Source organism: Mobula birostris, unplaced genomic scaffold (genome assembly GCF_030028105.1).
Source record: "Mobula birostris isolate sMobBir1 unplaced genomic scaffold, sMobBir1.hap1 scaffold_804, whole genome shotgun sequence".
Taxonomy (NCBI): domain Eukaryota; kingdom Metazoa; phylum Chordata; class Chondrichthyes; order Myliobatiformes; family Myliobatidae; genus Mobula; species Mobula birostris.
Window position 1 is genome coordinate 148,030 of NW_027278521.1, and position 24,534 is coordinate 172,563.

The following is a 24,534-nucleotide window of genomic DNA, read 5'->3' on the forward strand; positions in this document are numbered from 1 at the left end:
TGCCCGAGGCAGTGACCGGCTGCAGCAGGTAAGGAGCCCCGAGACTGGGGCCAGGGGAGGCTGGTGCAGGTGGGGCACCTGGGGTGGAAGTGGGTGGGGAGCATGATCGGAGCGGTGCGTTCGCAGTCAAGAGGTTTCACTTTGCGGCAGCCGCTGCCTTTCCAAAGACTTTATTTCTACCTGTAGGAATATCCCTCCTTCCTTCCCCCACCCCCCACTCTGTCCCTCTCTCACACTATTCTGTCCCTTGTTTTTTTATCTTCTCTGTGTATGTCTCCTTCTGTCTATCTCCCTCGCTGTATCCTGTCTCCATCTGACCCCCCCCCCCAATCGCCTCCTCAATCCCTCATCCTTTTCGTCCGAACACCTCATATTTCATGTGTCTATTTGGATTGGGAAAATCCACAGGATTGGTTGTTTTCCCCCTTTTATTGAAGTGCATCGAAGTCTCTTCCTTCTCCCTCCCCAGTCTCATTTTCAACTACCCTTCCCTCCCAGTATCCTCGCCGTCTTGTCGCGCCCTCTCAGTACCAGTGTGCGTATGTCTCTACCTATGTCTGTGTCTGCCCGTCTGCCTCCATTTCTCCCCCCGCCCCCGCTCTGTCACTTCCCTCTCGCTATCTTGCCCCAGTCTATGACGCCAGACTCTGTGCTGTTTACAGTGTGAATGAGAGGTGGACCGAGCTCCGCTTATTGCGTCTCGACAGTCTCACTCCGGGTGCATTTGCACCACTCCATCACTAGCCGTCTGCTCCTCCTCACTCTCCTCTGTTCTAACCCCCTTGAATGTTTCTAATCGAGTTCCACGTCGAGCTAGCTTTCCCACGCAGATCTCCCTTTTTCGTTATATTTCACTTTAATCGATTTTAACCTCAAAAGCTCAAAACCCCGTGCTCTCCACCCACCCCACTCTCCGCCAGTCGTTGTGTTTGCTGAAAGAGCAGTCGCGTTAGGAATAATTACTGTCTCCTTGCTGAGTAACAGAGTCACAAACAGGTGCCGCACACAGCAGGGATGGCAAGTAGCTCACCATGCTGGCGAGACTGATTTACCCAGACACAGTGAAACAAAGTTCAGTCCAGAATGTCGGATCAAAGCGCCGCCTCAACTGCCCTGAGCTTCCTTGAGGAACCAGCTCATGGGATTTAATTCGCCGAAGAACGGCAGCCGTGGGTATGTCTGGGCCGATTTCACAACACGCATTTGGGAAGTGGGGACACACTTACCCGAAGATGTGTGGGAGGGAGCAACAAGTGGAATGTCACAAGACCGAAGTATGAATCGTCAATAACGCCCAGCGGATGGATGAGGCTGATGGACTGGCGGGTTCTCTGCTTGTGAAGATTGACTGCGTACAGTACATTTCCTTCCTTTCTACCACAACACGGTTTTCGAGAATCCTTGATTGGTACATTACCTTTTCCTTCCCCTGTGCCCACATCATTGGCATTTGGTGCCTTTGGTTCCAATCCTGGCATGCGGGCTGACTTCCAAATTAGTTGCAACATTTCCACTTGGCCTGGATACCAGCCGAAGCTGCTGAGATACCCAGCCCCAGCAAGCGAATAGCATGTCCACTTGCCAATCCGCATATATTAACCTTACTAAAACGCAATTAAACACATAATTCGGCATAAGGGTTCAACCTAACGACTGTCTGTTTCCTGCTCTTCCCCGCTGCGTTAGAGAAAACCACACACAATTAAGTATTTGCAGTCTCCATAATGTGCCATGGCAGAGTCACAACCATGGGGTTTACACTGAGCAGAGAAGCCTTTGACTGCCAGATACCCTGCTGTCGTGGACCAGCAACCAGCAACCTTCCTGCTAGAGGACGAAGCAGCTGGGCGACTGTTTCGGCTGGAAGGTGGTGGTGAGGTGGGCTGGGAAAACACCTGTGGCATGGGACGCCTGGAAAACTCAGGAGGGTTGGAGAATCCACCCGGGTGGCTGCAAGGCCACCCGTTGGAGGATGGACTATCAGCTGTTAAAGGGCTGAGCACCTGCTGGAGAATGGCTCATTGGATGCCGACTCTCTGCTCTGATGCACACAGTGAGACAAGTGGAGAACATTCTAGAGAACCAGGCTGGAAAACAGCCAAAAATGGGAGACCACCTGCAGGAGAGCTGGACATTGTTGAAGGGCTAGATCCCCTTGGACCACCTGTCAGTGGGCTAGATCCCATTGCAACAGTTCTCAATAAGTGGGCTGGGCCCTACTAGATCACGACTGGAGGATTGGATACTGTGAGAACACGTCCTGGTATGCTGGGCACCAGGACATCAAAGGACCTCTGGGAATATGCAGCCAGGTATATAAAACATCTCAGGGTATTGAGAGCACAGGTAGACAGAATTTCTCTAAGGATGCATGGCAGGGATTCCTCTGAGAATATACTCTCTCCCTCTACAGGTAGTCCCAATATCCAGGTCTCTGACAGATACAGTACTGCTAATATCTGCATATTCCCTGAGGTGTTATTAATACCTTTGAAGTTTATTCCCATGCTGGCTCCGTGCACCTTTGGACTGTCTGAGCACCGGTATGTATTATATTTAGAAGAAGTGCTGTGTACCTGTGCAGTGTCATTGAGTCGTAGAGAATAGAAATAGGCCCTTCAGCCCAGCGTGACTGTGACAGCCAACAAGAATCTACCTACTCTAATCCGATTTTTTAATGCAGCCTGTAAACTTCTATTTGGTTTCCAATGTTCACCTAAGTATTTCTTAAAATACTCGAGACTACCTGCCTCTAACAGGCATTATGTTCAGATTTCAACTATCCTCTGATCTTCCTCGAGGGCCCTCTCTTATGTCTATTCCCTTCGGACCCCTCTGCTATGGAGAAAATATTCTCACCTGCTTTCCTACCTATACCAGTCATGATGCTCTATATCTTAAACAGTTCCGCTACCCCTCCTGAGTCTTCTCTCCTCAAAGAAAAAGAAATCCAATCTCACTAATAACCTCCCCCACCCCCACCCCGTCTCTCCTTGCAGCTGAAATGCTACTTCTCTGGCAACGTTTGGTGACTCTTCTTGTATATTTGTGGATTGTATTATCTTCTATGTACCAAAATAGTCTGCAGTTGGAGAGGTTCTGTGCCCAGGTTGTGCATTTCCATTGTGTTGGTTTCATGAACCCACATGGTGTATTCCAGGCGGTGTGTTCCCAGAGAATTCTACAGGTAACTCCAAAAGAGTCTATGCACCCTTGTTACGTATTCTCAGAGTAGTATTTCATATTGGTTCCGTGTACCCTTCTGGTATACTCTTGGATGTGTTCCATGATTTAATGCAGACTGAGTATTAATGAGGCAGGGGGTTAAATTTTGGGGCCAAAGGTTCAAGGAGAATATAAGGATAAACATTTTTACGGAGCATACTTATGAACTGGATCTTGCAGTCGAGAAGGGAATTGGAGAAGACCTTGAGGGAGAATACTTTGCAAGTGTCCAGAGAAAGAATGGAAGCTGGCGGTGGGAGTGGGGGGAAATGCTGGGATTCATTGCATTGCTCTACTGATAGCTCTCCGAGTACACTGAATCATTGACTCCTAAGATCATAAAATATAGCTGGAGTTGACCATTCAGCCACTCTTGCCTGATCTGCCATCTAGTGAGATCCTAGAGTCAGAATCAGTATCAGGTTAAATATCACTAGCATATGTCATGAAATTTGTTGTTTCAGCAGATGTGCATTGCAACACATAATAACAAAAACTATAAGTTACAATAAGAAGTACATATTAAAAAAGAAAATGAAATTAAATAAGTAGTGCAAAACAAGAGGAAGAATACTGAAGTAATATTCATGGGTTCTTTGTCCATTCATAAATCTGAAGGCGGAGGAGAAGAAGCTGTTCCTGCAAAGTGTGTGTCTTCATGCTCCTGTACCTCCTCCTCGACGGGAGCAATGAGAAGAGGACTTGTCCTGGGTGATTAATGATGGATGCTGCTCTCCTGATGCATTGCCTCGTTGCTGGGAAGCCAATGCCCATGATGGAGCTGGAAGAATTCACTGCTCTCTGCAGCTTTTTCCAATCCTGTGCAGTGGCTCCTCCACACCAGTCAGTGATGCAACCAGTTAGAATATTCACCACGATGCATCCACAAAAATTCATGAGTGTCTTTGGTGATATACCAATTCTCCCCAAACTCTCAATGAAATATAGCTGCTGACTTGCCTTCTCTGTAATTACATTAAATGTTGGGCCCGGGACAGATACCCAGAGATGTTGACACCCAGGAACTTGAAACCCCTTTCACTCCCGATCCCTCGACAAGGACTAGTGTGCATTCCCTCGACTTCCACTTCCTGAAGTCCACAATCTATTCCCTGGTCTTTCTGATTCCAAGTACAAGGTTATTGCTGGGGCATCACTCTACCAGCTAATCCATCTTGCTCCTGCATGCCTTCTCCTCACCACCTGAAATTCCACCAACAACGGCTGTGTTGTCAGCAAATTTATAGCTGGTGTTTGAGCTGTGCCTTACCACACATTCGTAGTCATAGAGAGAGTAAAACAACGGGCTAAGCACACATCCTTGAAGTGCACTGGCAAGGAGGAGATGTCATTTCTGATCCACACAGACTGTGGTCTCCTGGTGGGGAAGTGAAGGATCAGGTTGCAGAGGGAGGTACAGAGACCTAGGTTTCGGAGCCTGCTAATTAGAACTGAGGGCATGACTGTGTTGAATGTTGAGCTGAAGTCTAAAAACAACAGCCTGACTTAGGGGTTGCTATTGTCCAGGTGATTCAAGGCCAAGTGAAGAGCCAGTATGGCTGCATCTACTGTAGACCCATTGTGGCGATAGGCAAATTGCAGCATGTCCAAGTCCTTGCTTCGGCAGGAGTTGATTCTAGCCATGACCAACCTCCCAAATCTCTCACAGTAGATTTGAGAGGATTAGAATATAAAAGCAAGGATGTAATGTTAAGGCTTTATAGGGTGCTGGTAAGTGCTCATTTGGAGTATTGTGAGCAGTTTTGTTCCTGTTATCTGAAAAAGGATGTGCTGATGTTTCAGAGGGTGCAAAGGAGGTTCGTGAAAATGATTCCAGAATTGGCAGGCTTATCATATGAGCAACCAGCCTCCGGATCCAGCACATTATCCTCCGCAACTTCCACCACCTTCAACAGGACCCTACCACTAAGCATATCTTTCCTTCTCCACCCCTCTCCGCCTTCCGCAGGGATCGGTCCCTCCACGACCCCCTGGTCCACACGTCCCTCCCCACGGATCTCCCACCTGGCACTTATCCCTGTAAGCGCAAGTGCTACACCTGTCCCTACACCTCCTCTCTTGCCACCATTCAGGGCCCCAAACAGTACTTCCAAGTGAGGCAACACTTCACTTGTGAGTCTGTTGAGGTCATCTATTGCATCCGGTGCTCCCGGTGCGGCCTCCTCTATATCGGTGAAACCCGACGCAGATTGGGGGACCGCTTCGTCGAGCACCTCCACTCCGTCCACCAAAGCAGACAGGATCTCCCAGTAGCTACCCACTTCAGCTCTGCTTCCCACTTCTATTCAGATATCTCCATACATGGCCTCCTCTACTGCCATGATGAGGCTAAACTCAGGTTGGAGGAGCAACACCTCATATACCGTCTAGGTAGTCTCCAGCCCCTTGGTATGAACATAGAATTCACCAACTTCCGGTAATTCCCTCCCCCTCCCTTCCCCTAACCCTATTTCACTCTGCTCCCTCCCCCAGCTGCCTACCACCTCCCTCTTGGTTCTGCCTCCTTCTACTACCCATTGTGTTTTCCCCTATTCTTTCTTCACCTTTCCTGCCTATCACCTCCCTGCCTCCCTTCTCCCACCCCTTTATCTTTCCCCTTACTGGTTTTTCACCTGGAACCTACCAGCCTTCTCCCTCCCACCCTTCCCCCACCTTCTTTATAGGGCCTCTGCTCCTTTCCCCTACAGTCCTGATGAAGGGTTCCGGCCGAATCGTTGACTGATCATTTCCACGGATGCTGCCCGACCTGCTGAGTTCCTCCAGTGTGTTGTGAGTATCCACAAAGATCTTGATGAAGTTGGTGACAACTGTGGCTTATTCATTCATATTCAAAGATGAAACCCTGAATTTTGTCCAGTCCACCAACTCAAAGCAGTCCTGTAAGCACTCCTCTGCCTCCATTGACCATACTTTCTCGGTCCTCATCAGTGGTGCTGCGGTCTTTAATCTCTGCCTATACTCTGGGAGTAGAAGTACAGCCAGATGATTATACTTTCCAAAGTGTGGACGTGGGTTTGTATGGTCACCGTACTTGATGGTGTTATAACAGTGATCAAATATGTTGGCTCCTCTGGTTCCACAAGTAATATGTTGGTAGTAGTTGTTCAGAGGCTGGCCTGGTTGAAATCTCCCTCAGTGATGGGTAAAGTTTCGAGTCTGCTGATTACAATGCTCAGTTTCTCCAGAGCCTGCCTGACGTTGACCTGAGGTAGAATGGACATCACTACCAGGATGATGGCGGAAGACTCGTTTGGCAGATAAACTGGATGACATTTGACTACGAGATGTTGGGTTGGGTGAGCAGGACTGAGTCAGAGTACCACATGTGTGCATTGCGATGACTTAATCATAAGGCATACCCCACTTCCCCTGCCTTTAAAAGACCCAGCTCTCCTGTCTTTGCAGAGAATCATGAAGCTATCAAGCTGCAGTGCTGCAAACATCAAGTTCTACAACAAGAAAACTAGTCCTTCAGCCCAACTGGTCCATGCCGACCAAGATCACCCATCCAAGTTAGTCCTATTTGCCCGTGTTTAGCCAATAATCTCCTCAGCCTTCCCAATCCATGTACCTGTTTAACTGCGAATTAAAAATTGTTATTGTACCTGCCTCAACAACTTCTCTGGCAGCTGATTCCTCATAGATACCACCCTTTGTGTAAAAAATAGTTGCCTCTCAAGTTGCTTTTAAATCTTTCTCCTCTTACCTTAAACCCATGCCCTCGAGTTCTTGATTCCCCAATTCTGGGAAAAAAAGATTGAGTGCATTCAACCTATCGATGTCTCTCATGATTTTATACACCTCTATAAGATCACCTCTAAGTCTCTAATGCTTCAAGGAATGAAGTCCTTCATAGTGGTTACTTCAACTCAGTATCACTCTTCTGCAAACATCCCAAATCCCTTCTTTTAATGCTGTATTTGAAAATCTTTTTTATCTCTTTCTCTAATCTAGAGACAGTGGCTGTTTCCACCATGTCCTTGGATGGATAATTCCAAAGAGTCATCCAATCCCGAAATGAAGAAATGCCTTCTCATCTCAATCCTGGATGCTGGACATTGGGTCTCGGCTCTTTTCCGGGGAAACACTATCCCTGTCAAGCCCAGTAGGAATTTTGCATGTTTCAATGAGATCATCTCTTATTCTTCTAAACTCAAGATTGACCAGACACTTTACTTGTCCTGAAAGGACAAACCCCCTATCCTCGGAAGCAATCTGGTGAGCCTTCCATGACTATCATGTATATTCTTCCTCAGGTAGTAAGACCAGAGAGGAACAGAATATTCCTGGTGCATTCTCACTAGACAGCAGGCCACTTATCCCCTCTTCTCAAATCATGTTGAGATTAAGGCCACCATACCATTTGACTTGCTAACTGCTTGGTGTACTAATCCATTTTTTTAAAAGTCTGTCACAAGCCTTGTGGCATGGCATGAAGCGACTGAGAGTACGAGACTCCCCCCTGGATTCTATCGCGAGGTTAACCCCCAGCATTTTTGCCGGTACCCATTCTCAGCTGGGTAGACTCGCTCAAGGACACACATAGTCAGATCACTAGTCCAATGCCCTAACCACTTGGCCACATGCCACACTACACTAATCCATTAACTTCGAGTAATTTGTGTACAAGGACAGCAGGTCCCTCTACACACCAAAATTTTTCAGTGTCTCAGCATTTCAAAAATATTTCGTGTTAACTATTTTCTTCTGCCAAACTGAATAACATCACATTTTTCCCACATTATAATCCATCTGCCATGCCGTCACCTATTCACTTATCCAGGCATTTATTCCCCTGAAACCTCTCTATATCTTCCTCACAGTCCACATTAGTGCCTAGATTTGCATCACCAAAAAACTTTTATATATTACACCCGGCTGCTTCATCCAAGTTGTTGATACAGAATATTCAAAGCTGGGGTGCCCACACCCTTCCCTGTGGTATCTCACTGACCACACTCCCTGAAAACACTATCGACTCGTTTGGTCCTGAAAGATCAATAGGAGAAGAGCATTTTGCAAGTCAGGCAATATCAGTGAAACGGAAACTGGGTTAACATTTCATGTTGAAGAACTTTGTCAGAATTCAGAACCTGTTTGTCCTTAATCTGTGGTATCTGTTTGTTAACCAAAGCTCAGTATGGGGCAGTATATTACCCCCAACATGGTGTACTCTAAGTCTGATTTATTATCTGGTGTGGCAACTTCGAAGCCCCTTGAAAATCACAGATACATAGCAAAGCCACAACGTCCACTGGTCCACCCTCATCCGTCCTGCTGGTTACAGCCTCCAAAGCATTCTAAGCGATTGATTGTCCTTCATTAAATCTCTACTGTGTTTAGCCAGACCCATTCTGTGTCTTCATACATTATACTTCAAGGGGCATTCTGTGCAGCTGTGCTGTGCATTCCTTTGGAAGCTCCATGTACCCTTGTAGTACATTTCCGGAGCAGCATTTGAGTGTTGGCGCGTGGCCAAGTGGTTAAGGCGTCGGTCTAGTGATCTGAAGGTCACTAGTTCGAGCCTCAGCTGAGGCAGCGTGTGTGTCCTTGAGCAAGGCACTTAACCACACAGTGCTCTGCGATGACACCGGTGCCAAGTTGTATTGGCCCTAGTGCCTTTCCCTTGGACAACATCGATGGTGTGGAGAGGGGAGACTTGCAGCATGGGCAACTGCTGGTCTTCCATACAACCTTGCCCAGGCCTGCCCCCTGGAAACCTTCCAGACGCAAATCCATGGTCTCATGAGACTAACAGATGCCTACTTTTTTATTTTTATGCTGAAAGGTGGATTCTATGGATCAAGGCTGAACACTGTTAAAAATGCTTCTCTGCCTAAGTAGTGATTCCCAGGCAACTCTGTGTACTTAGTGCATGTCCACAGTAATCCAGTGAACCCATGCTAAGTGTTTCTGGAGGAATTCCATGCGTTTGTACAGTGTGTATACACAAGGTGATTCCATGAGCCTGGAGGGATTCTTTGTATTCGGGCATTGTTCTTCCTGGAGACGCTGGGCTGTATTCTGGGAGGGCTTCTGTGTACCTTTGCAGGATATTCCAGAAGGAATTCTATGTACCTGTGCAATGTGTTCCAGGATGTTCTCTGTGTCTCAAAGGAATTCTGCAGTTCCCGAGAGGATCATACCAGACAGGATTTATGCCAGAGGGGTTCATTAAGCCCACACAGAGAATTCTATGCTGCCATTCTATTCCCTGTCGGCTTGTGCGCATTTTCCAGTGGCTTTGTGGAACTATAATAGTATACTCTTGGAGTCGTTCAGCTTATTTCCAGACAGCTTTCAAACAATGGTATTCACAAAGTTAATTGATCCCGTTTATTCCCAGAGGGGTTCTATCCGCTCGTGAAGTTTATTCCTAGGATTTCCCTCTATTCATGTTTCCAAAAGGATCCCCCACACCGTAACAATATATTCCAGGAGAGATACCGGGTATCGTGTAGAAAATGCTAATGAAAAGGGGGGAGGGGCTGGCCAGGTGCAGTTCATTTCTGAGGAGAGATTTGTGTACGTGCTTTTTATTCTCAGAGGAATTCTGTGCAACTGCACAGCAAATACAGGAGTTATGTATTGTAGTACGCATGCTTTGTGTAACCTTCAGGTTTGTCCGGGAAGACTGTCTCTGCCCCGCCAAACGTGTGAAATCTGAGGTGCAAAACCTCTTGTTGTGAGGATGCTGTGTGATCTGTTCCCCCGTTACAAATCAGTATCACAGAATAACAGACAGTACACCCTACGCAATTAAATGATTTAGTTTTATAATTCTTAATTTCACTATAGGGTTGGTAAAGAAAACAGAAAGAAAAGGGCCCATTTTAATGAAACAGTCTAATGCACACGTTGGAGCTCACGGTTTCCCGTCCGTTAGTCCTCCATCGATTTCCCCCGGGCGTCATCGACTCCCAGCCCCATCCAAGTCCACTCCGTCCTGCAGTCTACGACCTCTCCATTCCAGCATCTTCCCTCTCCATCTTCCATCGAACAAAAGATCTAGAACAACCCGCTCTCAGGCACACAAGAAAAAAACACTCCCTTCATTGGACGGTGCACATTCCAAAGCCCCTGTTATCTCTAGCCATAACCCAAACACTGCTGCTACAGAGAAACCATTACATTGACAGTGAAACCTTTCCCAGGGCGTTACATTTGTATCTGTATATCTCTGCAGTGTATTCCCCAAGTTCTCTTTATCTTGTCTTGCATTGCTGAAGGAATACCATGCCATACGTCCTCGGAGTGATTCTGTGTAACTCCAGTGTATTCCAAAGCAGTTCTTATATAAGATGATGAGGGGCATTGATCATGTAGATAGTCAGAGGCTTTCTTCCCAGGGCTGAAATGGCTAGCACTGGGTGCATAGTTTTAAGGTGCTTGGCAGTAGGTACGGGGGGATGTCAGGGGTAAGTTTTTCACACAGAGAGCGGTGGGTGCGTTGAATGCACTGCAGGCGGTGGTGGAGGCGGATACAATAGGGTCTATTAAGAGCCTCTTGGATAGGTACATGGAGCTTAGAAAAATAGAGGGCTGTGCGCTAAGGAAATTCTAGGCAGTTCCTAGAGTAGTTTACGTGGTCGGCACAACATTGTGGGCCGAAGGGCCTGTGATGTGCTGTAGGTTTCTATGTCCTCTGTAATAACCATTTGGTACACTGCCAGAGGGGTGCTTATTTCAGGAGGTGACATGTGCACCTTGCCATTGATTCCTGAGTGGGTGGGTTCCTGGGTCCCCACATCCAGTTTTCTAGTAGAGGTTCTATGTACCTTTGCAATAGATTCCAGGAAATGTTTTGTGAACTAGTGTAGTCTGTTCAAGCAGAGGTTCCCTGTACCTGTGCTGTGGATTCCTGGACCTTTTAATTGTACCCATACAGTGCTTTCCAGGAGAGAGATCTATTCACCTGAGCAGTGTATTCGGAGTGATGGGGAGGGGGTGGGTAAGGTTTTCATTTTAATCTATGTACGCATTCCTGAGGTGTTTTGTTTTTGTTCCCATGCAGTGTAATCTTGGAGGGATTTCCTCTACCATGCAGTCTATTTCTGGAATTCTGTGTATCCATGCAGCAGAGGAACCCTCTCTGTTTGTGTGATGGATTCCTGAAGGTCTTCCATGTACCCTTGCAATATATTCTTGAAGTGATTCTGTCCTCCAAAATATGTAATCCTAAGGAGTAATTCTGCGGAACTTAATACTGGTGCTGCCCTGCACACTCATAAGACATAGGTACAGCATTAGTCCATTTGGCCCATCGAGTCTGCTCCAGCATTTGATCATGGCTGCCTGATCTATTTCCCTTTCAGCTCCATTCTCCTGCCTTCTTCCCATAGCCTTTCATACCCTGATTTATCAAGAATCTATCCACCTCTGCTATAACACGCTGGAGGAACTCAGCAGGTCGGGCAGCATCTGTGGAAACGAACAGTCAACGTTTCGGGCCGGAACCCTTTGTCAGAACTGTAGAGGGAGAGGGCAGAGGCCCTATAAAGAAGGTAGGGGGAGGGTGGGAAGGAGAAGGCTGGTAGGTGCCAGGTGAAAAACCAGTAAGGGGAAAGATAAAGGGGTGGGGGAAGGGAGGCAGGGAGGTGATAGGCAGGAAAGGTGAAGAAAGAATAGGGGAAAACACAATGGGTAGTAGAAGGAGGCGGAACCAAGAGGGAGGTGGTAGGCAGCCGGGGGAGGGGGCAGAGTGAAATAGGGTTAGGGGAAGGGAGGGGGAGGGAATTACTGGAAGTTGGAGAATTCTATGTTCATGCCAAGGGGCTGGAGACTACCTAAACGGTATATGAGGTGTTGCTCCTCCAACCTGAGCTTAGTCTCATCATGGCAGTGGAGGAGGCCATGTATGGACATAGCTGAATGGAAATGGGAAGCAGAGTTGAAGTGGGTGGCTACTGGGAGATCCTGTCTGTTGTGGTGGACGGAGCGGAGGTGCTCGACGAAGTGGTCCCCCAATCTGCGTCGGGTTTCACCAATGTAGAGAAGGCCGCACCGGGAGCACCGGATGCAAAAGATGACCCCAACGGACTCACAAGTGAAGTGTTGCCTCACCTGGAAGGACTGTTTGGGGCCCTGAATGGTGGCAAGAGAGGAGGTGTAGGGACAGGTGTAGCACTTACGCTTACAGGGATAAGTGCCAGGTGGGAGATCCGTGGGGAAGGATGTGTGGATCAGGGAGTCACAGAGGGACCGATCCCTGCGGAAATCGGAGAGGGTTGGAGGGGGAAAGATGTGCTTAGTGGTGGGGTCCTGTTGAAGGTGGCAGAAGCTGTGGAGGATAATGTGCTGGATCCGGAGGCTGGTGAGGTGGTAGGTGAGGACAAAGGGAACTCTGTCCCTGTTGTGGTGGTGGGAGGATGGGGTGAGCCTGACAAGCCTGACTGTCCCGCTAGACCCATAGTTTCTGCCTGCTCCTGTCCCACCGAACTTGTATCTGCCTACCTGGACTCCATTTTGTCTCCCATAGTTCAGTCCCTCCCCACCTACATCCGGGATACATCCCATGCCCTCCACCTCTTCAATAACTTCCAGTTCCCCGGTCCCAACCACTTCATTTTCACTTTGAATGTCCAATCCTTATGCACCTCCATTCCCCATCAAGCAGGCCTCAAAGCCCTCCGCTACTTCCTGGAGAATAGACCTCACAACCACTACCCTCCCCCGGTTGGCGGAACTGGTTCTCACACTCAATAACTTCTCTTTTGGCTCTTCCCACTTTCTTCAGACCAAGGGTTTAGCTATGGGAACTCGCATGGGACCCAGCTACGCCTGCCTCTTCGTTGGTTATGTGGAACAGTCTGTGCTCCAAACCTATTCTGGTACTGCTCCCCAACTTTTCCTTCGGTACATTGACGACTACATTGGTGCTGCTTCCTGCACCCATGCTGAGCTCGTCAATTTCATCCACTTTACTTCTAACTTCCACCCAGCCCTCAAATTCACTTGGTCTGCCTTGGACACTTCTCTCCCCTTTCTCGATCTCTTGGTCTCCATCTCTGGAGAAAGACTGTCCACTGACATCTTCTACAAGCCCACTGACTCTCATAATTACCTCAACTATACCTCTTCCCACCCCGCCACATGAAAAAATGCCATTCCCTATTCCCAGTTCCTCCTCCGCCGCATCTGCTCCGAGGATGAGGTTTTCCGTTCCAGGACATCTCAAATGTCCTCTTTCTTTAAGGATCATGGTTTCCCTTCTGCTGTCATCAATGATGCCCTCACCTGCATCTCCTCCATTTCCCGCACTTCGGCTCTCACCCCATCCTCCCGCCACCACAACAGGGACAGAATTCCCCTTGTCCTCACCTACCACCCCACCAGCCTCCGGATCCAACACATTATCCTCCGCAACTTCCGCCACCTTCAACAGGATCCCACCACTAAGCACATCTTTCCCTCTCCACCCCTCTCCGCCTTCTGCAGGGATCAGTCCCTCCGCGACTCCCTGGTCCACAAGTCCCTCCCCACGCATCTCCCACCTGGCACTTATCCCTGTAAGCGCAAATGCTATACTTGTCCCTACACCTCCTCTCTTGCCACCATTCAGGGCCCCAAACAGTACTTCCAAGTGAGGCAACACTTCACTTGTGAGTCTGTTGGGGCATCTATTGCATCTGGTGCGGCCTCCTCTACATTGGTGAAACCCGACGCAGGTTGGGGGACCGCTTCGTCGAGCACCTCCGCTCCGTCCGCCAAAACAGACAGGGTCTCCCAGTAGCCACCCACTTCAACTCGAAGTGTTGACACGAAGCTGGGCGGCAGTGTTAGCTGCAAGGCGGATGCTAAGAGGATGCAGGGTGACTTGGATAGGTTGGGTGAGTGGGCAAATTCATGACAGATGCAATTTAATGTGGATAAATGTGAGGTTATCCACTTTGGTGGCAAGAACAGGAAAACAGATTATTATTTGAATGGTGGCCGATTAGGAAAAGGGGAGGTGCAACGAGACCTGGGTGTCATTATACACCAGTCATTGAAAGTGGGCATGCAGGTACAGCAGGTGGTGAAAAAGGTGAATGGTATGCTGGCATTTATAGCGAGAGGATTCGAGTACAGGAACAGGGAGGTACTACTGCAGTTGTACAAGGCCTTGGTGAGCCCACACCTGGAGTATTGTGTGCAGTTTTGGTCCCCTAGTCTGAGGAAAGACATCCTTGCCATAGAGGGAGTACAAAGAAGGGTTACCAGATTGATTCCTGGGATGGCAGGACTTTCATATGATGAAAGACTGGATCGACGAGGCTTATACTCATTGGAATTTAGAAGGTTGAGGGGGGATCTTATTGAAACGTACAAAATCCTAAAGGGATCCCATGATCCTCTCATATCCCTTTTGCCAATCACCTGTCTAGCTCTTGACTCCATCCCTCCCCTTCCTGTCTTCTCTTATCATTTTGGATCTCCTCTCTCCCTCCCACATTCAGGTCTCTTGCTGTTTCTTCTTTCGGTTGGTCCTGGTGGGGGCTCTCGGCCTGGGGCATTGACTGTGCCTCTTCCTGGGGATACTGCCTGGCTTGTTGCATTCACCGGCAACTTTCATGTGTGTTGAGGAAGTGGAGGGTTGGGTTAGCAAATTTGCTGATGACGCAAAAGTTGGGGGTGTTGTGGATAGTGTGGAGGGCTTTCAGGGGTTACAGCAGGACATTGATAGGATGCAAAACTGGGCTGAGAAGTGGCAGATGGAGTTCAACTCAGATAAGTGTGAGGTGATTCATTTTGGTAGGTCAAATATGATGGCAGAATATAGTATTAATGGTAAGACTCTTGACAGTGTGGAGGATCAGAGGGATCTTGGGGTCCAAGTGCATAGAACATTCAAAGCTGTTGTGCAGATTGACTCTGTGTTTAAGAAGGAATCCAATGCATTGGCTTTCATCAATCGTGGGATTGAGTTTAAGAGCAGAGAGGTAATGTTGCAGCTATATAGGACCCTGGTCAGACCCCACTTGGAGTACTGTGCTGAGTTCTGGTCGCCTCACTACAGGAAGGATGTGGAAAACATAGAAAGGGTGCAGAGGACGTTTACAATGATGTTGCCTGGATTGGGGAGTTTGGCTTATGAAAATAGTTTGAGTGAACTCGGCCTTTTCTCCTTGGAGTGATGGAGGATGAGAGTTGACCTGATAGGAGGCAGTGATCATGTGGATAGTCAGAGGCATTTTCCCCAGGGCTGAAATGGCTAGCTCGAGAGGGCACAGTTTTAAGGTACTTGGAAGTAGGTACAGAGGAGATGTCAGGAGCAAGTTTTTTATGCAGAGAGCGGTGAGTGCATGGAATGGGCTGCTGGCGATGGTGGTGGAGGTGGATACGATACAGTCTTCTAAGAGTCTCCTGGACAGGTACATGGAGCTCAGAAAAATAGAGGGCTATGGGTAACCCTAGGTAACTTCTAAGGTAAGGATATGTTCAGCACAGCTTTGTGGGCCGAAGGGCCTGTATTGTGCTGTAGGTTTTCTATGTTTTTTTCATGGGTGAACAGTGATAGATATTTAAACACCTAGATCATAATACTCAACAGAAAAATTACCTAATTAGAAAGAGGGATTCAATGAAATAGATAACCATCAGTGCCAAAGAAACTCAGTGATAACAATAAACCTAAAACTACTGCAAGGAATAGTGATAGAACAGAGAACTAGTAAAGCTTGAGGAGCCAGCAGCAAAAGCCTAAATAGCTAATGAGAGAGAAAGCTTATTATGAGAGAAATCTGGCGTGTAGTATCAATAGAAGCAGCAAAAAGCTGATATAGATATACAAAAAGGAAGGTGTAGATGGGAAAAGTGAGATGGGAATTCATAACAGAAAATAAAGAAAGGCAGATAAATTAAACCAATACTTTACAATACAGTTCACAGTGCAGCACACAGAAAATATTATTGGTATTGGTGTTGGTTTATTATTATCATGTGTACTGACGTACATTGAGAAAATTTCAATTTGTGTGCAATCAGAGCAGATTATGCCATACATAAGGACATTGAGGCAGTAAAAGAAACAGAATGTAGTGTCATAGATACAGAGAAAATGCAGAGTAGGTTAAAAAGAAATAAAAGGGAAGGGTCTCTGAGCTGGACTGGGAGATCAAGAGTTCATATTTATTGCATGGGACGTTCATTCAGGGGTGTGAAAACAGAGAGAGAGAGAAGCTGAGAAACAGGAAAGATATGGCCACATTAGTGGGATTGTATTACAGACCACCCAATAGTCAACGAGACTTGGAAGAGCAAATCTGCAGAGAGATAGCAGGCAACTGCAGGAAACATAAAGTTGTGGTGGTAGGGGATTTTAATTTTCCATACATTGATTGGGACTCCCATACTGTTAGGGGTCTAGATGGTTTAGAGTTTGTAAAATGTGTTCAGGAAAGTTTTCTAAATCAATATATAGAGGGACCAACTAGAGGGGATGCAATATTGGAACTCCTGTTAGGAAACGAGTTAGGACAAGTGACAGGAGTCTGTGTAGGGGAGCACTTTGGTTCCAGTGATCATAACACCATTAGTTTCAATTTGATCATAGACAAGGATAGATCCGGTCCTAGGGTTGAGGTTCTGAATTGGAAGAAGGCCAAATTTGAAGAAATGAGAAAGGATCTAAAAAGCGTAGATTGGGACAGGTTGTTCTCTGGTAAAGATGTGATTGATAGGTGGGAAGCCTTCAAAGGGGAAATTTTGAGAGTGCAGAGTTTGTATGTTCCTGTCAGGATTAAAGGCAAATGGAACAGGAATAAGGAACCTTAGTTCTCAAGGGATATTGCAACTCTGATAAAGAAGAAGTGGGAGTTGTATGAAATATATAGGAAACAGGGGGTAAATCAGGTGCTTGAGGAGTATAAGAAGTGCAAGAAAATACTTAAGAAAGAAATCAGGAGGGCTAAAAGAAGACATGAGGTTGCCTTGGCAGTCAAAGTGAAGGATAATCCAAAGAGCTTTTACAAGTATATTAAAAGCAAAAGGATTGTAAGGGATAAAATTGGTCCTCTTGAAGATCAGAGTGGTCGGCTTTGTGCGGAACCAAAGGAAATGGGGGAGATCTTAAATAGGTTTTTTGCGTCTGTATTTACTAAGGAAGCTGGCATGAAATATATGGAATTGAGGGAATCAAGTAGTGAGACCATGGAAACTGTACAGATTGAAAAGGAGGAGGTGCTTGCTGTCTTGAGGAAAATTAAAGTGGATAAATCCCCGGGGCCTGACAGGGTGTTCCCTCGGACCTTGAAGGAGACTAGTGTTGAAATTGCGGAGGCCCTGGCAGAAATATTTAAAATGTCGCTGTCTACGGGTGAAGTGCCACAGGATTGGAGAGTGGCTCATGTTGTTCAGTTGTTTAAAAAAGGATCGAAAAGTAATCCGGGAAATTATAGGCCGGTGAGTTTAACATCAGTAGTAGGTAAGTTATTGGAGGGAGTACTAAGATACAGAATCTACAAGCATTTGGATAGACAGGGGCTTACTAGGGAGAGTCAACATGGCTTTGTGCGTGGTAGGTCATGTTTGACCAATCTGTTGGAGTTTTTCGAGGAGGTTACCAGGAAAGTGGATGAAGGGAAGGCAGTGGATATTGTCTACATGGACTTCAGTAAGGCCTTTGACAAGGTCCCACATGGGAGGTTAGTTAGGAAAATTCAGTCGCTAGGTATACATGGAGAGGTGGTAAATTGGATTAGACATTGGCTCGATGGAAGAAGCCAGAGAGTGGTGGTAGAGAATTGCTTCTCTGAGTGGAGGCCTATGACTAGTGGTGTGCCACAGGGATCAGTGCTGGGTCCATTGTTATTTGTCATCTATATCAATGATCTGGATGATAATGTGGTAAATTGGGTCAGCAAGTTTGCTGATGATACAAAGATTGGAGGTGTAGTAGACAGTGAGGAAGGTTTTCAGAGCCTGCAGAGGGAGTTGGACCATCTGGAAAAATGGGCTAAAAAATGGCAGATGGAGTTTAATACTGACAAGTGTGAGGTATTGCACGTTGGAAGGACAAACCAACGTAGAACATACAGGTTAATGGTAAGGCACTGAGGAGTGCAGTGGAACAGAGAGATCTGGGAATACAGATACAAAATTCCCTAAAAGTGTCGTCACAGGTAGATAGGGTCGTAAAGAGAGCTTTTGGTACATTGGCCTTTATTAATCGAAGTATTGAGTATAAGAGCTGGAATGTTATGTTGAGGTTGTATAAGGCATTGGTGAGGCCGAATCTGGAGTATTGTGTTCAGTTTTGGTCACCAAATTACAGGAAGGATATAAATAAGGTTGAAAGAGTGCAGAGAAGGTTTACAAGGATGTTGCCGGGACTTGAGAAACTCAGTTACAGAGAAAGGTTGAATAGGTTAGGACTTTATTCCCTGGAGCGTAGAAGAATGAGGGGAGATTTGATAGAGGTATATAAAATTATGATGGGTATAGATAGAGTGAATGCAAGCAGGCTTTTTCCACTGAGGCAAGGGGAGAAAAAAACCAGAGGACATGGGTTAAGGGTGAGGGGGGAAAAGTTTAAAGGGAACATTGGGGGGGCTTCTTCACACAGAGAGTGGTGGGAGTATGGAATGAGCTGCCAGACGAGGTGGTAAATGCGGGTTCTTTTTTAACATTTAAGAATAAATTGGACAGGTACATGGATGGGAGGTGTATGGAGGGATATGGTCCGTGTGCAGGTCAGTGGGACTAGGCAGAAAATGGTTCGGCACAGCCAAGAAGGGCCAAAAGGCCTGTTTCTGTGCTGTAGTTTCTATGGTTCTATGGTTCTATGGTTCTATGGTCTTTGAGTCAGTAAGTGTGTGCTCTCAAGCTTTGGTAACTTCTATTCAAAAGGAAAGGAGAGAAGAATGACTGGGATGGGAATTGTCCATGATTATGTTGGCTGCTTTTCTGAGGAGCAGGAATTGTAAGTAGACTCAATGGACAGGGGTCTGATTTGAGTGATGGACTGGCAGCACTCATGACTATCTGCATTCTCTTTACAATATCCCAAAGGTAACAGATGGGCTAGACTAAATAGCATGAAATAACTTGTAGCAACTCCTATCATCAGAATCAGAATCCGGATCAGTTTTATTACCAATGCTGTACATAATGAGAAATATGATGTTTTGCCGCAGCAGTACAGTAAAATACATTAAAACTACATAAGTAAAGAAATAGTGCAGAATAAAGGAAAAACAATGTTATGTTCATGGACAATTCAGGAATCTGATGCTGGAGACGATGCTGTTTCTAAATCATTGATTGTAGGTCTTCAGGGTACTATACCTCCCTCCTGATGGTAGTCATGAGAATAGGGCATGCCCAAATGGTGAATGTTCTTAATGACGGATTCCAGCTTGCTGAGATGTTGTCTCTTGAAGATGTCCTCAACCCATGACAGAGTTGGCTGACACCATAATCCTGTGGATTGGACAGACTAGATGCAGGAAGATTGTTCCCGATGTTGGGGAAGTCCAGAACGAGGGGTCACAGTTTGAGGATAAAGGGGAAGCCTTTTAGGACCGAGATTAGGAAAAACTTCTTCACACAGAGAGTGGTGAATCTGTGGAATTTTCTGCCACAGGAAACAGTTGAGGCCAGTTCATTGGCTATATTTAAGAGGGAGTTAGATATGGCCCTTGTGGCTAAAGGGATCAGGGGGTATGGAGGGAAGGCTGGTACAGGGTTCTGAGTTGGATGATCAGCCATGATCATACTGAATGGCGGTGCAGGCTCGAAGGGCCAAATGGCCTACTCCTGCACCTATTTTCTACGTTCTCTAACTCTGCTTCCCACTCCCATTCAGATATGGCCATACATAGCCTCCTCCACTGCCATGATGAGGCTAAACTCAGGTTGAAGGAGCAACACCTCATATACTGTCCAGGTAGTCTCCAGCCCCTTGGTATGAAGATAGAATTCTCCAACTTCCAGTAATTCCCTCCCCCTCCCTTCCCCTATCCCTATGTCACTCTGCCCCCTCCCCCAGCTGCCTATCACCTCCCTCACGGTTCCGCCTCCTTCTACTACCCATTGTGTTTTCCCCTGTTCTTTCTTCACCTTTCCTGCCTATCACCTCCCTGCCTCCCCTCCCCCACCCCTTTATCTTTCCCCTTACTGGTTTTTGACCTGGAACCTACCAGCCTTCTCCTTCCCACCCTCCCCCGACATTCTTTATAGGGCCTCTACCCTTTTCCCCTGCAGTCCTGATGAAGGGTTCCGGTCCGAAACATCAACTCATCGTTTCCACGGATGCTGCCCGACCTGCTGAGTTGCTCCAGCGTGTTGTGAGCGTTGCTTTGACCCCAGCATCTGCAGATTATTTTGTGTTTACACCTCTGCTATAATCTGCCCCTAAATTATGTGGTTCTGTCAGTGTTAGTGTTGGTCTGTCCTGTTTTCTGTGATATCACTCCGGAGGAACATTGTATCATTTCTTAACACATGTATGCATTTCTAAATGACAATAAAAGAGGACTGAGTGTTCTCATAATCTAATCAAAAATATACCCAGTGACTGGCCTCCACAGACTGGAGCAACAAATTCCACAGATTCACTGCCCTCTGGCTAAAGAAATTTCTCCTCAACTCGATCTACATGGACGTCCCTCTATTCTGAGGTCCCAGACTCCCCTGCTATAGGAAATATCCTCCCCACATCCACTCTATCTAGGCCCTTCAATGTTGAATAGGTTTCAATGAATTCCCCCACCCCCAACCTCATTCTTCTAAATTCCAGTGAGTACAGGCCCAGAGCTATCAAACACTCCTCATGTGATAAGCCTTTCATTCTTGGAATCATTTACAAGAAACTCCCTTCAGCCCTCTTCAATGTCAGCACATCCTTACTTAGATAAGGGGCCCAAAACTGTTCACAATACCTCAAGTGAGGCCTCACATTGCCTTTTAAAGCCTCAGTATTGTGCCCTTGTTTTTATATTTCAGTCCTCTCGGAATGAGTGCTAACGCTGCATTTGCCTTCCTGATCATGGACCCAGACTGCAAGTTAACCTTTAGGGAATCCTGCACGAGGACTCCCAAATCCTTTTGCACATCTGATTTTGAACTTCCTCTCTGTTTAGAAAATAGTCTACACTTTTATTCCTTCTACCGAAGTGCCTGATACTGTCTTTCATCTGCCACTTATTTGCCCATTCTGTTAATCTGTCTACCTCCTTCTGCAGTCTCCCTGCTTCCTCAACACTACCTGCCCCTACACCTGTCTTCATATCCTCTGCAAATTCCATCATCCAAATCATTGACATACAACGTAAAAAGAAGCAGTCTCGACAGACTCCTGTGGAACACCACTAGGTTCTGGCAGCCAATCAGAAAAGGCTCCCTCTATTCCAGCTCTTTGTCTCCTGCCAATCAGCCAATGCTCTATCCATGCTAGTGCCTTTCCTGTAATACCACGGGCTATTAACTTGTTAAGCAGCCTCATGTGCAGCAACTTATCAAAAGCCTTCTGGAAATCCAAGTACACAACATCCACCAATTTCCCTTTGTTTATCCTGCTTGTTATTTCCTCAAAGAATTCCACCAGATTTGTCAGGTAAGCTTTTCCCTTAAGGAAACCATGCTGACTTTGGCCTATTGTACCATGTGTCTCCTAAGTACTCTGAAGCCACAAACCTAACAACCAACTCCAACATCTTCCCAATCATGGAGTTCAGACTAACTGGCCTATAGTTTCCTTTCTTCTGCCTCCCTCTCATCTTGAAGAGTGGGGTGACATTTGCAATTTTCCAGTTTTCTGGAACAATATCAAAATCGATTGATTCTTGAAAGGTCATTACTAATGCCTCCACAATCTCTTCGGCTACCTCTTTCAAACTGTTGGGTGTACACCATCTGGTCCAGATGATTTATCTACCTTCAGATCTCTCAGCTTCCGAAGCACCTCCTCCTTCGTAATAGCAACTGCACTCACTTCTGCCACCAGCACTCTCGAACTTATGGCATACTGCTACTGTCTTCCATAGTGAAGACTGATGCAAAGTACTTATTCAGTTCATCTGCCATTTCTTTGTCCCCTATTACTACCCCTCCAGCGCCATTTTCCAATGGTCCAATATCTATCCTCGCCTCTCTTTTACTCTTTATATATCTGAAAAAACATTTGGTATCCTCCTTGATATTATTGGCTGCCCTACCTGCATATTTCATCTCTTCCCTCCTTATGGCATTTCTAGTTGCCTGAAGGTTTTTAAAAGCTTCCCAATCTCTAACTTCCTACTAATTTTTGCACTATTGTATGTCCTCTTTTGCTTTTATGATGGCTTTGACTTTCCTTGTCAGCAATAGTTGTGTCATCCTGGCTTTAGAATACTTTTTTCTTTGGGATGTATCTATCCTGCACCTTCTGAATTGCTCCCAGAAACTCCAGCCATATGCTGTCATCCCTGCTAGAGTCCCCTTCTAATCAACTTTGGCCAGCTCTTCTCTCACGTCTCTGTAATTCCCTTTACTCCACTGTAATATACTTTATACTTTATTGTCGCCAAACAATTGATACCAGAGCATACAATCATCACAGCGATATTTGATTCTGCTCTTCGTGCTTCCTGGAGTACAAATCGATAGTAAATATTAAAAATTTAAATTATAAATCATAAATAGAAAATAGAAAAGGGAAAGTAAGGTAGTGCAAAAAACCGAGAGGCAGGTCTGGATATTTGGAGGGTAATGGCCCAGATCCAGGTCAGGATTTGTTCAGCAGTCTTATCACAGTTGGAAAGAAGCTGTTTCCAAATTTGGCCGTACGAGTCTTCAAGCTCCTAAGCCTTCTCCCGGAGGGAAGAGGGGCGAAAAGTGTGTTGGCTGGGTGGGTCGTGTCCTTGATTATCCTGGCAGCACTGCTCCAACAGCCTATAATACTGATACGTTTAACTTCTCAAATTGCAGAGTGGGTCTTACCATATTATGATCATAGCCTTCTAATGGTTCCTTTACCTAAAGCTCCTTAATCCAATCTAGTTTATTGCAAAACACCCAATCCAGAATTGCAGATCCCCTAGTGGGCTCAACCACAAGCTGCTCTAAAAAGCTATCCTGTAAATATTCTACAAATTCCCTCTCTTGGGATTCAAAATCAGCGCAAACCTGATTTTCACAATCTATCCACATATTGAAATCCCCCATGACTATCATAACATTGTCCTTTTGACATGCTTTTTCTGTCTCCCACTGTAATTTGTACTCTACATCTTGGCTGCTGTTCGGAGGCCTGTACGTAGCTCGTCATAACGTTGGTTGTTATAGAAATTCAATGTACTGTTGGTATGTATTGTATCAACGATTCCTGCAGCCTTGAGGAATGGTTCTCCTAGCAAAGTATTCCAGGGGTGGTTCTGTGTACACATGCAGTGTGTTCCATTTAGGGCTCTGTTTACTTACGTCGTCTACTCCCGGAGAGGTCCAAGCAATGTTTTCTAGGATTGGGTGTGTGTATCCATTGACTGTGCTTCAGGGAAGTTTCCAAGCATCCATGCTGCACGTCCCATGTGCCTGCAGTGAATTCAAAGAGGGGCTTTGTATACCCATACATTATACTTCGAAAGGGATGTTCTCTTTTGTGCAACGTATTCCAGTAAGGGTTCTGTGTTTCTGTGTGGTGTGTACTAGGGGGAAGTTAGTGCAAGTATATTTACATAGTTTATGAATAGAAAGTGGATCATTGTGCAGAAACACTAACCATCTGTTCTATAGTTTGAATAAACTGAATCTGATCTGAAGAGTGCATTGGACCCTTAACCCTTCATCCACGGTGTTTGAGTGGAGTCACAAATGATCACAGCAGGTAAAGCTGGGAGTTTGGTGCTGGCACAGTGTGACCGCAATGTATAAGTGGGTGTGCCACAGATGCTGAGTCGGAAAAGTTCTGAACACAGTGTCACTCTAATGGTGCTTATTTCTTCACTAGTTGATGTTACTGGTTTTCCTCTTTTAGACTTGCATAATTTCCTCCAACTCAGCACACCACCCTGCTCGTATTGGTGCCCAGAAGCTGCACGATGCAGCAGTTCCAGAATCGCCAGTCAGTTCGTCAGCCTGCAGCTGGGGAGGGAGCGTATTCCTCTGACTGCAAGTCCAGGTAAGGCGGCTGTAAGCCCATCCGTTCCCTTCTCACTGTTCAAATCCCTCCGAGTAACGTCTCTCCCTCAGGACCTTTTCAAATCCAAGTAAGAATATAGCCCAAGAACACCCTGATTGCAAAGGAGGATATTAAATGGAGTTGTGAAATGCTTGGATATTTATATTGGTTGATGTCCCGTGCTTCTGCTGAAAATAAGTTTTTCCATCCGG

At 46.3% G+C, this 24,534-nt stretch overlaps 1 long non-coding RNA gene across 1 annotated transcript; it reads left to right on the plus strand.

The window, feature by feature from the left end:
* On the plus strand, positions 1–24,311 carry LOC140193750 (uncharacterized). Its single transcript, XR_011884930.1, has 3 exons — positions 1–28; positions 7,201–7,464; positions 24,179–24,311. It is a non-coding gene; the product is annotated as an uncharacterized lncRNA (long non-coding RNA).
* The last annotated feature ends 223 nt before the right edge of the window (positions 24,312–24,534 follow it).